The sequence below is a fragment of the Solanum verrucosum genome, unplaced genomic scaffold, assembly GCF_900185275.1.
Source record: "Solanum verrucosum unplaced genomic scaffold, falcon-dt-bn FXZP01000049.1, whole genome shotgun sequence".
Lineage (NCBI taxonomy): Eukaryota > Viridiplantae > Streptophyta > Magnoliopsida > Solanales > Solanaceae > Solanum > Solanum verrucosum.
The window spans coordinates 1,409,656-1,419,677 of NW_026020221.1; the positions used below are offsets into that span (position 1 = coordinate 1,409,656).

At 27.8% G+C, this 10,022-nt stretch overlaps 1 pseudogene; it reads right to left on the minus strand.

Annotated features, from left to right (window-relative positions):
- Positions 1-1,331: 1,331 nt before the first annotated feature.
- LOC125831023 (fatty acyl-CoA reductase 2, chloroplastic-like) overlaps positions 1,332-10,022 on the minus strand; it is a 23,474-nt pseudogene continuing 14,783 nt past the window's right edge.

Here is a 10,022-nt window from a genome sequence, read left to right on the forward strand (position 1 = left end):
TTAATTTTATTTTTACAATTCAAACACAATGTTTAATACTTTCTCTGTCTGGCACACTTTTTTTTTAGTCCGTTCCAAAATATATTACATTTTTATAATTAAAATAATTTAATTTTAAAATTTTTCTTTTTTTTTACCTTAATAAATTATCAAAGAGTATTTAGATCAAGTTAAATCATATTATATAAATTGAGGTCAAGGTAATACTCATAGTCATTAAAAACACATGTAACGTGTATATCCAAAACTTAATACAGGTTGTGTACGATTTGACAAGCATGACTGTTGCAATTTAATTTTTTTCAATAACTTGATATATGTCATATTTTAATCCACCATCTTATGTTCTATAATTGTTTTTTTCGTAATCACAACACCGTTCACGCATCACGTGAATTCTCTTATACTAATTTTCAAAATTCTAACAACTTTAAAAGGGAAAAATAATTATGTCGAAACTTAACAGAGCTGGCCTTTACGGTTTTACAATAAAATATAATGTCAAAATTTCCATATCGAGTCTAAAAAGGAAAGGGAATAACTAAATATTAATTACACTAAATTCCATTAATTGACAGATTTTGGCTATTTTAATGTCAATGTACTATTATTTATTAATTTGGTCCCCTTAATTAATAGATTTTGGTTATTTTTAAATCAAGGTTCTATTACTATACAAGAAACAAGCATTCAATAATTTGGAGGAATACTTTAAGATGAAGAATATTTTGCTATTATGATCGTCTTATCAATAGTTGAAAGGAGATGTTTTCGTTTTTATTTCTACTAATGTAATTTTCATTACCATGAAAGATATTTTTTTATCAACCGACCTATGCAATTTTGGAATCAAAATTGCTATTAATGTGAATATATCTGTTTTCAAAGTGGGGTCTACCACTCAAATAAAAGTCATGAAACATCAAACAAGTTAATAAATTAAAAAGTGGAAAATTACATGGTTAATCAAATATATACTAGTTAATTAGTGATCATAGCTATAGTTTTAGTTAATTATTACTCGCGATCAGCATTCTGTGATAATTACGTGGGCTTAGGTTTCGAATTTGTATAATTGGAACGTTTGTAGTATTTATTGGCCAAAATGCCTTTTTGAACATTTTTACCCTTTTAACTTTAATACCTTTAATTAAAAAATGGAAAAAAGATCAGTTTGTTTTAAAATAAAAAGAATATTATAGACTTTTTAAATTTCTAACCAAATTTTCTGATCATTTAGCATACTCTATTTTTTATTATCATATAAAATGAAATGTCTCAAGTAGTAATTATCAAAAAGGTACAAGCAAATATTAATTGTTTCAACATAATTAAATGGGTATAGCATATTTTTGTACACCAGGAATGTGGGTCTTTACAAAGTAATTTCTCCAATTAATTTTGGTCACGTCGATTTCAAAGCTTTTTTTCTCTTCTTCAGACATATCTTCCATTAACTTTTGTACGTTGCCATTGTCAAACCTAGTAAAAAAAAAAAAGAAGAGTTTTTTATTAGATAGTTTGGCCCGATGTAAGCATCAGATATCGAAGAAAAATATTTTTTTTGCAATTACACATCTATTTCTCGTGTTTTAGTAATTACACTCGTTGTATTCTATGTACTCATGTTTGACGGATATAGAATTTGTGGTTTAAAATGTAAGTTATAGATATTTATATGATTGTATTAATTAATTTATTAAGGAAAATAAAACATTTAAAGGTAAATTGTTTATTGATTAAAAAGAAAAGTGTGTTATATATAAAATAGGAGACCAAGAGCATATATATATAGTTGCTAAGAATAATATTAATACTAATAATGACTGGTGAAATCCTTAAAATCTCTGTTTAAAAATCACTCGTTTTTAGCCCCTTTTATTATACGATTAATGTCTTTTCTTCTAATGTAAAAAATAATCCATAATCTGATGTTTATGAATTAAACATGTTTATTAAATTCATAACGAAATATTTATAGATATCACACGTACGTACCGGCATTTGTAGAAAGAGTATGGTTCGTGGAGCTTACTGAATTGCTTCAAATATTTCACCTTCTTTTTAAAACGCTTTTGAAGCTTTATAATCTCATCTTGAGCTAAATCATCTTGTACCTCGTGTTGTTTGATTAGTACCTCCCAAATATAATATTCAAAATTTTACATTTTGTTAAAATATTTCATCCCCCTAATTTTCACTTTATCTCCTTTTGAGTTAATAAAAGGAAATGAAGTGAAGTATTCATAGCAATAGTCAAAAAATTGAGATAGTGTGAAAGAATTTAGGAGTGTTGATGTCACATGATAGACATTTAGTTCTGGATTTTGCAAGTATCCATGCTTTGCAATTGCAGCCATTGTTGCATTTACAACCCACTACTAAAAAAACTGTGAATACCGACCTATAAATACCGACCTCCGGAGGTCGGTATTCCTTGAAATAGCGACCTAAAACCGACATCCCAGCTTAGGTCGGAAAAAGCTTGGTCGCTATTCAATACCGACCTCTGGAGGTCGGTATTTACTGACCTCTCGAGGTCGGTTTTTATTTTATGTCGGAATATTCATTTTTTAAAATTCCGACCTCTGGAGGTCGGTATTTTTATTTTTGTAATGTTGAAATTCTGACCTCCGGAGGTCGGTATTTTTATTTTTGTAATGTTGAAATTCCGACCTCCGGAGGTTGGTATTTTTATTTTTGTAATGTTGAAATTCCGACCTCCGGAGGTCGGTATTTTTATTTTTGTAATGTTGAAATTCCGACTTCCGTAGGTCTGTATTTTTATTTTGTAATGTTGAAATTCCGACCTCCGGAGGTCGGTATTTTTATTTTTGTAATGTTGAAATTCCGACCTTCGGAGGTCGGTATTTTTATTTTTGTAATGTTGAAATTCCGACCTCCGGAGGTTGATATTTTTATTTTTGTATTTTTGAAATTCCGACCTCCGGAGGTCGGTATTTTTATTTTTGTAATGTTGAAATTCCGACCTCCGGAGGTCAGTATTTTTATTTTTGTATTTTTGAAATTCTGACCTCCGGAGGTCGGTATTTTTATTTTTGTAATGTTGAAATTCCGACCTCCGGAGGTCGGTATTTTTATTTTTGTAATGTTGAAATTCCGACCTTTGGAGGTCGGTATTTTTATTTTTGTTATGTTGAAATTCCGACCTCCGGAGGTCGGTATTTTTATTTTTGTAATGTTGAAATTCCGACCTCCGGAGGTCGGTTTTTTGCTGCAAAACAGGCAGCAAATTGCTGCAATTTTTAGTTGTCCACCTGCATATTTATACCAAAACAACCCAAAGCCAAATAAACTTCATCCAACCAAAACAACACAATATTTTCAACATATACAAACTATTTCAAAATAAACTTCATCCAACTTCAAAATAAACTAAAATACGATCAAATTAAACAATTCTAAAAATATAGAAGTCTAAAATGTCAAATAGATACAACTACTCTTCATCACCCTCACTCTCCTTATCATTCTCATCACCCTCCTGATCAGATCCATCACTGCTAGCCGGACATGAAGGAAGAATATTTCCTGATTCAAAAAGAAAAGTTAGTTAGAGTGTTGACTCCCGTTGAACAAAGGACTACTACAATCACGCAATTGTTCATAAAAGATGTTTGCTTCTTCATTAGGAGTTTCTTCTACATTTTCTCCTTGTTCAAAATCAGAATGCATCCCAAAAGCATCATGAATCATATCTGACATTCTAGAACCTTGGAAATAATTATGCTCGGTAGATGTACTACTTTCACCGACAACAAAGTTATTAAACATAGTGTCACTTTCAACCTCACCATGGCTAGTCCAAACTGTATACCCTGGTTTGAATCCATTCATCATAAGATGCATAGCAACAGTCTCTGTTGTATGATATCTCACATTTTCACAATTAACACACGGACACCTAATCAATCTTGAATTTAAAAAATCATCAAATGTCATTGCATGATTTATAAATCTAGTGACACCTTCTGCAAATTCTGGAATCATACCCGCTCGACCAGGATTGTTTCTATTATACATTCAACTACGATCAGGATTCATCTACACAAACAATAATGATAATTTTAATTCCATCAACTAAATAACATTTGATTTTATTTAAACAACTTAACCACTTTCTAAGTCTAACTAGTTTTGACATATTTATTTTAACTTATTTAAACAACTTAACAACTTTAACTAGTTTAGTTTTGACTTAATTCGAACAACTAAATCCACCAACTAAACCACAATATTTATTTTAACTTATTTAAACAAACTTAACTTTTTAACTTTAACTACATTAGTTTTGACTTAATTCCAACAACTAAATTCACTAACTAAACCGACATTATTTATTTTAACTTATTTAAACAACATAACAACTTTTGAACTTTAACTACATTAGTTTTGACTTAATTCCAACAACTAAATTCACTAACTAAACTGACATTATTTATTTTAACTTATATAAACAACATAACAACTTTAACTAGTTTAGTTTTGACTTAATACAACAACTAAATCCACCAACTAAATCACATTATTTATTTTAATTTATCTAAACAACTTAACAACTTTTTAACTTTAACTACATTAGTTTTGACTTAATTCCAACAACTAAATCCATCAACAAAACCACATTATTTAATTTAACTTATTTAAACAACTTAACAACTTTATAACTTTAACAACTTAACAACTTTTTAAAGCTAATTGTCAACACTAGATGGACACAAATCGATCTTGCAAGAAAATCAATTTTGTCATCTATAGGATCAACTAGTGTTGATACTTATGCTTAACAAACACATTATTCCTAAATTAAAGCTTAATAGCAACACTAGATGGACACAAATCGATCTTGCAAGAAAATCAATTTTGTCATCTATAGGATCAACTAGTGTTGATATTTATGCTTAACAAATTTATTATTTCTAAATTTAAAGCTAAGTGTCAACACTAGATGGACACAAATCGATCTTGCAAGAAAATCAATTTTGTCATCAATAGGATCAACTAGTGTTGGTACTTATGCTTAACAAACACATTATTCCTAAATTAAGGCTTAATAGCAACACTAGATGGACACAAATCGATCTTGCAAGAAAATCAATTTTGTCATCAATAGGATCAACTAGTGTTGATATTTATGCTTAACAAATTTATTATTTCTAAATTTAAAGCTAAGTGTCAACACTAGATGGACACAAATCGATCTTGCAAGAAAATCAATTTTGTCATCAATAGGATCAACTAGTGTTGGTACTTATGCTTACCAAATATATTATTTCTAAATTTAAAGCTAAGTATCAATACTACATGGACACAAACACATTATTGAAAACAATTGTACTTGAACTTTAGAAATTTAGAAGCATCAACCTTATCTCCTACTTTGATGAAAGAAGCAATATAGTCTTATATCAACTTTTTTAGATGTTGAGCTTCCTCAGTTGCCTAGCACGAAAAGTTCTAAAATTAGTTATATATAAACTTCAAATCCAAGAATATTAGTTATATATATATATTCAAGTTTTAATAAGTTCAAGTTTTCAATTCAAGTTTATATCTAATTTCTAAAATTAATTAGTTATATATTCAAGCTAATTAGTTCTAATTTCAAGTTCTAATTTCAAGTTCAAGTCTAAGTTCAACTTCAAATTTTAAGTTCATGTTCTAAGTTCAAGTTCAAGTTCAAGTTCAAGTTCTAATTTCAAGTTCAAGTTCTAAGTTCAAGTTCAAATTCTAATTTCAAGTTCAAGTTCAAGCTCTAAGTTCAAGTTCAAGTTCTAAGTTGAAGTTGAAGTTCTAAGTTGAAGTTGAAGTTCTAAGTTCATGTTCAAGTTCTAACTTCATGTTCAAGTTCTAATTTCAAGTTCAAGTTCTAATTTCAAGTTCAAGTTCTAAGTTCTAAGTTCAAGTTCAAGTTCTAAGTTCTAAGTTCTAGTTCAAGTTCAAGTTCAAGATCAAGTTCTAAATTCAAGTTCAAGTTCTAAATTCATGTTCAAGTTCTAATTTCAAGTTCAAGTTCAAGTTCAAGTTCTAATTTCAAGTTCAAGTTCTAAATTCATGTTCAAGTTCTAATTTCATGTTCAAGTTCAAGTTCTAAGTTCAAGTTCAAGTTCTAAGTTCAAGTTCAAGTTCTAAGTTCAAGTTCAAGTTTCAAGTTCAAGTTCAAGTTCAAGTTCAAGTTTCCAAGCTCTAAGTTCAAGTTCAAGCTTCTAAGTTCATGTTCAAGTTCTAACTTCATGTTCAAGTTCTAACTTCATGTTCAAGTTCTAATTTTCAAGTTCAAGTTCTAAGTTCAAGTTCAAGTTCTAGTTCTAAGTTCAAGTTCAGTTCAAGTTCAATTCAAGTTCAAGTTCAAGTTCTAAGTTCAAGTTCAAGTTCAAGTTCTAAGTTCAAGTTCAAGTTCTAAGTTCAATTCAAGTTCAAGTTCTAAGTTCAAGTTCAAGTTCTAAGTTCAAGTTCAAGTTCTAATTCAAGTTCAAGTTCTAAGTTCAAGTTCAAGTTCTAAGTTCAAGTTCAAGTTCTAAGTTCAAGTTCAAGTTCAAGTTCTAAGTTCAAGTTCAAGTTCTAAGTTCAAGTTCAAGTTCTAAGTTTCTAAGTTCAAGTTCAAGTTCAAGTTCTAAGTTTAATTCAAAGTTCTAAGTTCAAGTTCAAGTTCTAATTCAAGTTCAAGTTCTAATTTCAAGTTCAAGTTCTAAGTTCAAGTTCAAGTTCTAAGTTCTAAGTTCTAGTTCAAGTTCAAGTTCAAGATCAAGTTCTAAGTTCAAGTTCAAGTTCTAAGTTCAAGTTCAAGTTCAAGTTCTAAGTTCAAGTTCAAGTTCAAGTTCAATGTTCAAGTTCTAATTTCAAGTTCAAGTTCTAAGTTCAAGTTCAAGTTCTAAGTTCTAAGTTCAGTTCAAGTTCAAGTTCTAGTTCTAAGTTCTAAGTTCAAGTTAAGATCAAGTTCTAGTTCAAGTTCAAGTTCAAGTTCATTCTAAGTTCAGTCAAGTTCAAGTTCAAGTATTCAAGTTCAAGTTCTAATAAGTTCAAGTTCAAGTTCAATTCAAGTTCAAGTTCTAAGTTCAAGTTCTAAGTTCAGTTCAAGTTCAAGTTCAAGTCATAAGTTCAAGTTCAAGTTCAAGTTCTAATTCAAGTTCAAGTTCTAATTAAGTTCAGTTCAAGTTCAAGTTCAAGTTCTAATTTTTCAAGTTCTATTCAAGTTCTAGTTCTAAGTCAAGTTCAAGTTCAAGATCAAGTTCTAAGTTCAAGTTCAAGTTCAAGTTCTAAATTCATGTTCAAGTTCTAATTTCAAGTTCTAAGTTCTAAGTTCAAGTTCAAGTTCAAGATCAAGTTCTAAGTTCAAGTTCAAGTTCTAAGTTCAAATTCTAAGTTTAACTTCAAATTCTAAGTTCAAGTTCAAGTTCAAGTTCAAGTTCTAAGTTCAAGTTCAAGTTCTAAATTCATGTTCAAGTTCTAAGTTCAACTTCAAATTCTAATTAAGTTCATGACATTCAAACATTCATCTTCTACTCATAACACTTCAATTACTAATTTCTAACTTCAAATTAACACTTTACTAACTAGTCCTAAAATCAAATCCAAAAAAATCTCAATTTAACCTCAAATTACATATTCTCAAGTTTAAACTAGTTCTAAAATATAAAAATGCTAATTCTTCACTAACTAACAATACCCAATTTAAAAATGCCTAATTTCTTTTTAAAAAAACCTTAAAATAAAAATCTTCAATTATCTATACCTAACTAACAATAATCAAATCAAATTAACAATTGAATAACACAACCAACAAACAAAAACAATAATATACTAACAAACAATCAATTATAATTACTAGCATTAAAGCCAAGTATTAATACTAGATGGACACAAACACATTATTCAAAACAATTGTACTTGAACTTGAGAAATTTAGAAGCACCAACCTTATCTCCAACTTTGATGAAAGAAGCAAAATAGTCCTGTATCAACTTTTTTACATGTTGAGCTTCCTCAGTTGCCTAGCACGAAAAGTTATTAATTAGTTAAATATAAACTTCATATCCAAGAATATTAGTTTATATATATATATATATATATATATATATATATATATATATATATATATATATATATTCTCAAGTTTTAATAAGTTCAAGTTTCAATTCAAGTTCATATATAATTTCTAAACTTAATTAGTTATATATTCAAGCTAATTAGTTCCAAGTTCAAGTTATAATTTCAAGTTCATATTCCTAATTAAGTTCAATTTATAGTAAATTCAAGTTATAATTAATTATAAGTTCTAATTAAGTTGTAATTCAAATCCCTAAAATTCTAAATTCAAACTAGCTAGCTAGTGTCCCAACTTCAAACTATTAAATTAGTCCTAAAATATCAATATAATTCAAACTATTAGTCCTAAATTCCAAATTCAAATTAGTCTTAAAATCTCAAATTGAAAGTTCTCCTAGAATTCAAAAATCAAACTATAGTGCTAAAATCCCAATTCAAACTATTAGTATTCCTAAAATCTCAATAATAATTCAAACTAGTCCTAAATTCAAAATTCAAACTAATCTTAAAATCACAAATTCAAACTAGCCCTAAAATCCCAAAATCTAACTAGTACTAAAATCCTAAATTCAAATTAGCTAGCTATTCCTAATCCCAAATTCAAACTATTAGTCCTAAAATCTCAATAATAATTCAAACTAACTCAAATAATACCCAAGTTCAAACAACTCCTTAAATACCCTAATTCAATCTAATCTTACAATTCCAAAATCAAACTAATTAACTTAAGAAATACCGAATTTCAAACAAATCCTAAGATACCCTAATTCAAACTAACCCTAACATTAAAATTTTCAATTCACAATCAACAAACACAAACTAACAATCAAATAATACCTAATTCAAACTAACAATCAAAAACCCTAAATCATTCACTTACTAACTAACAATCAATCAAACTAACAATCAATAAAACTAAGTATATTAGTACTCTAATTTTGAGATACTTCAACTAAATAGAAACAAAAGTAATCTATTATGGAGGTTCTAATTTTGAGATACTTCAACTAAATAGAAACAAAAGTAATCTATTAGTTAATATATATAATTTAACTACATATCAACAGAAGTTTAATTTAATAAATTTAAATATATATGTATATATATGTATATATGTATCACATTAAATTTTAAGAACACAAAATGGTCCTCCGGAAAACGATTTAAATAAAATTAAATCAAAATAGAAAATAATACCGACATCAAGAGGTCGGTTTTTATTGTAATTCATTTTCTGGGAAAAATTCCGACTTCTTGAGGTTGGAATTTGGTTTACCCGCAAATCGCAAACCGACCTCCGGATGTCGCTTTTAAAAGTAATTAGATGAAGAAAAAATACCGACCTCCGGATGTCACTTTAATTAATAGTCGAAATAAAAATACCGACCTCATGAGGTCGGTTTTGTAATTACATACTATTTAATTTTTACCGACATTCGGAAGTCGGTATTATGAAATATTTAATTGAGAAAAAATTCCGACCTCAGGAGGTCGGAATTTTAATGAATTACAATAAAAACCAATCTCTTGATGTCGTTATTATTTTCTCAATTAATTATAAAAATACCGACCTCATGAGGTCGGTATTTTATATTAATATATTTTTACTATTTAATTTTACTGACATACGGAAGTCGGTATTATAATTTTTTTTGTTTTTTATTTTACACAAAACCTATTGAGAAAAAATAAATATTGTTATATATATATAGATGTATACATATACATATATATACATATATAAGTATATGTATACATCTATATATATATATATATATTATATATATATATATAGAATATATATATATATACATCTATCTATATATATATATATATGTAAATTTATTAAATTAAACTTCTGTTGATGTGTAGTTAAATTATATATATATATATATAATTATTTTAATATAAACCCACCTCTTGAGGTTGATTTTATTAATTAAACATATATAATT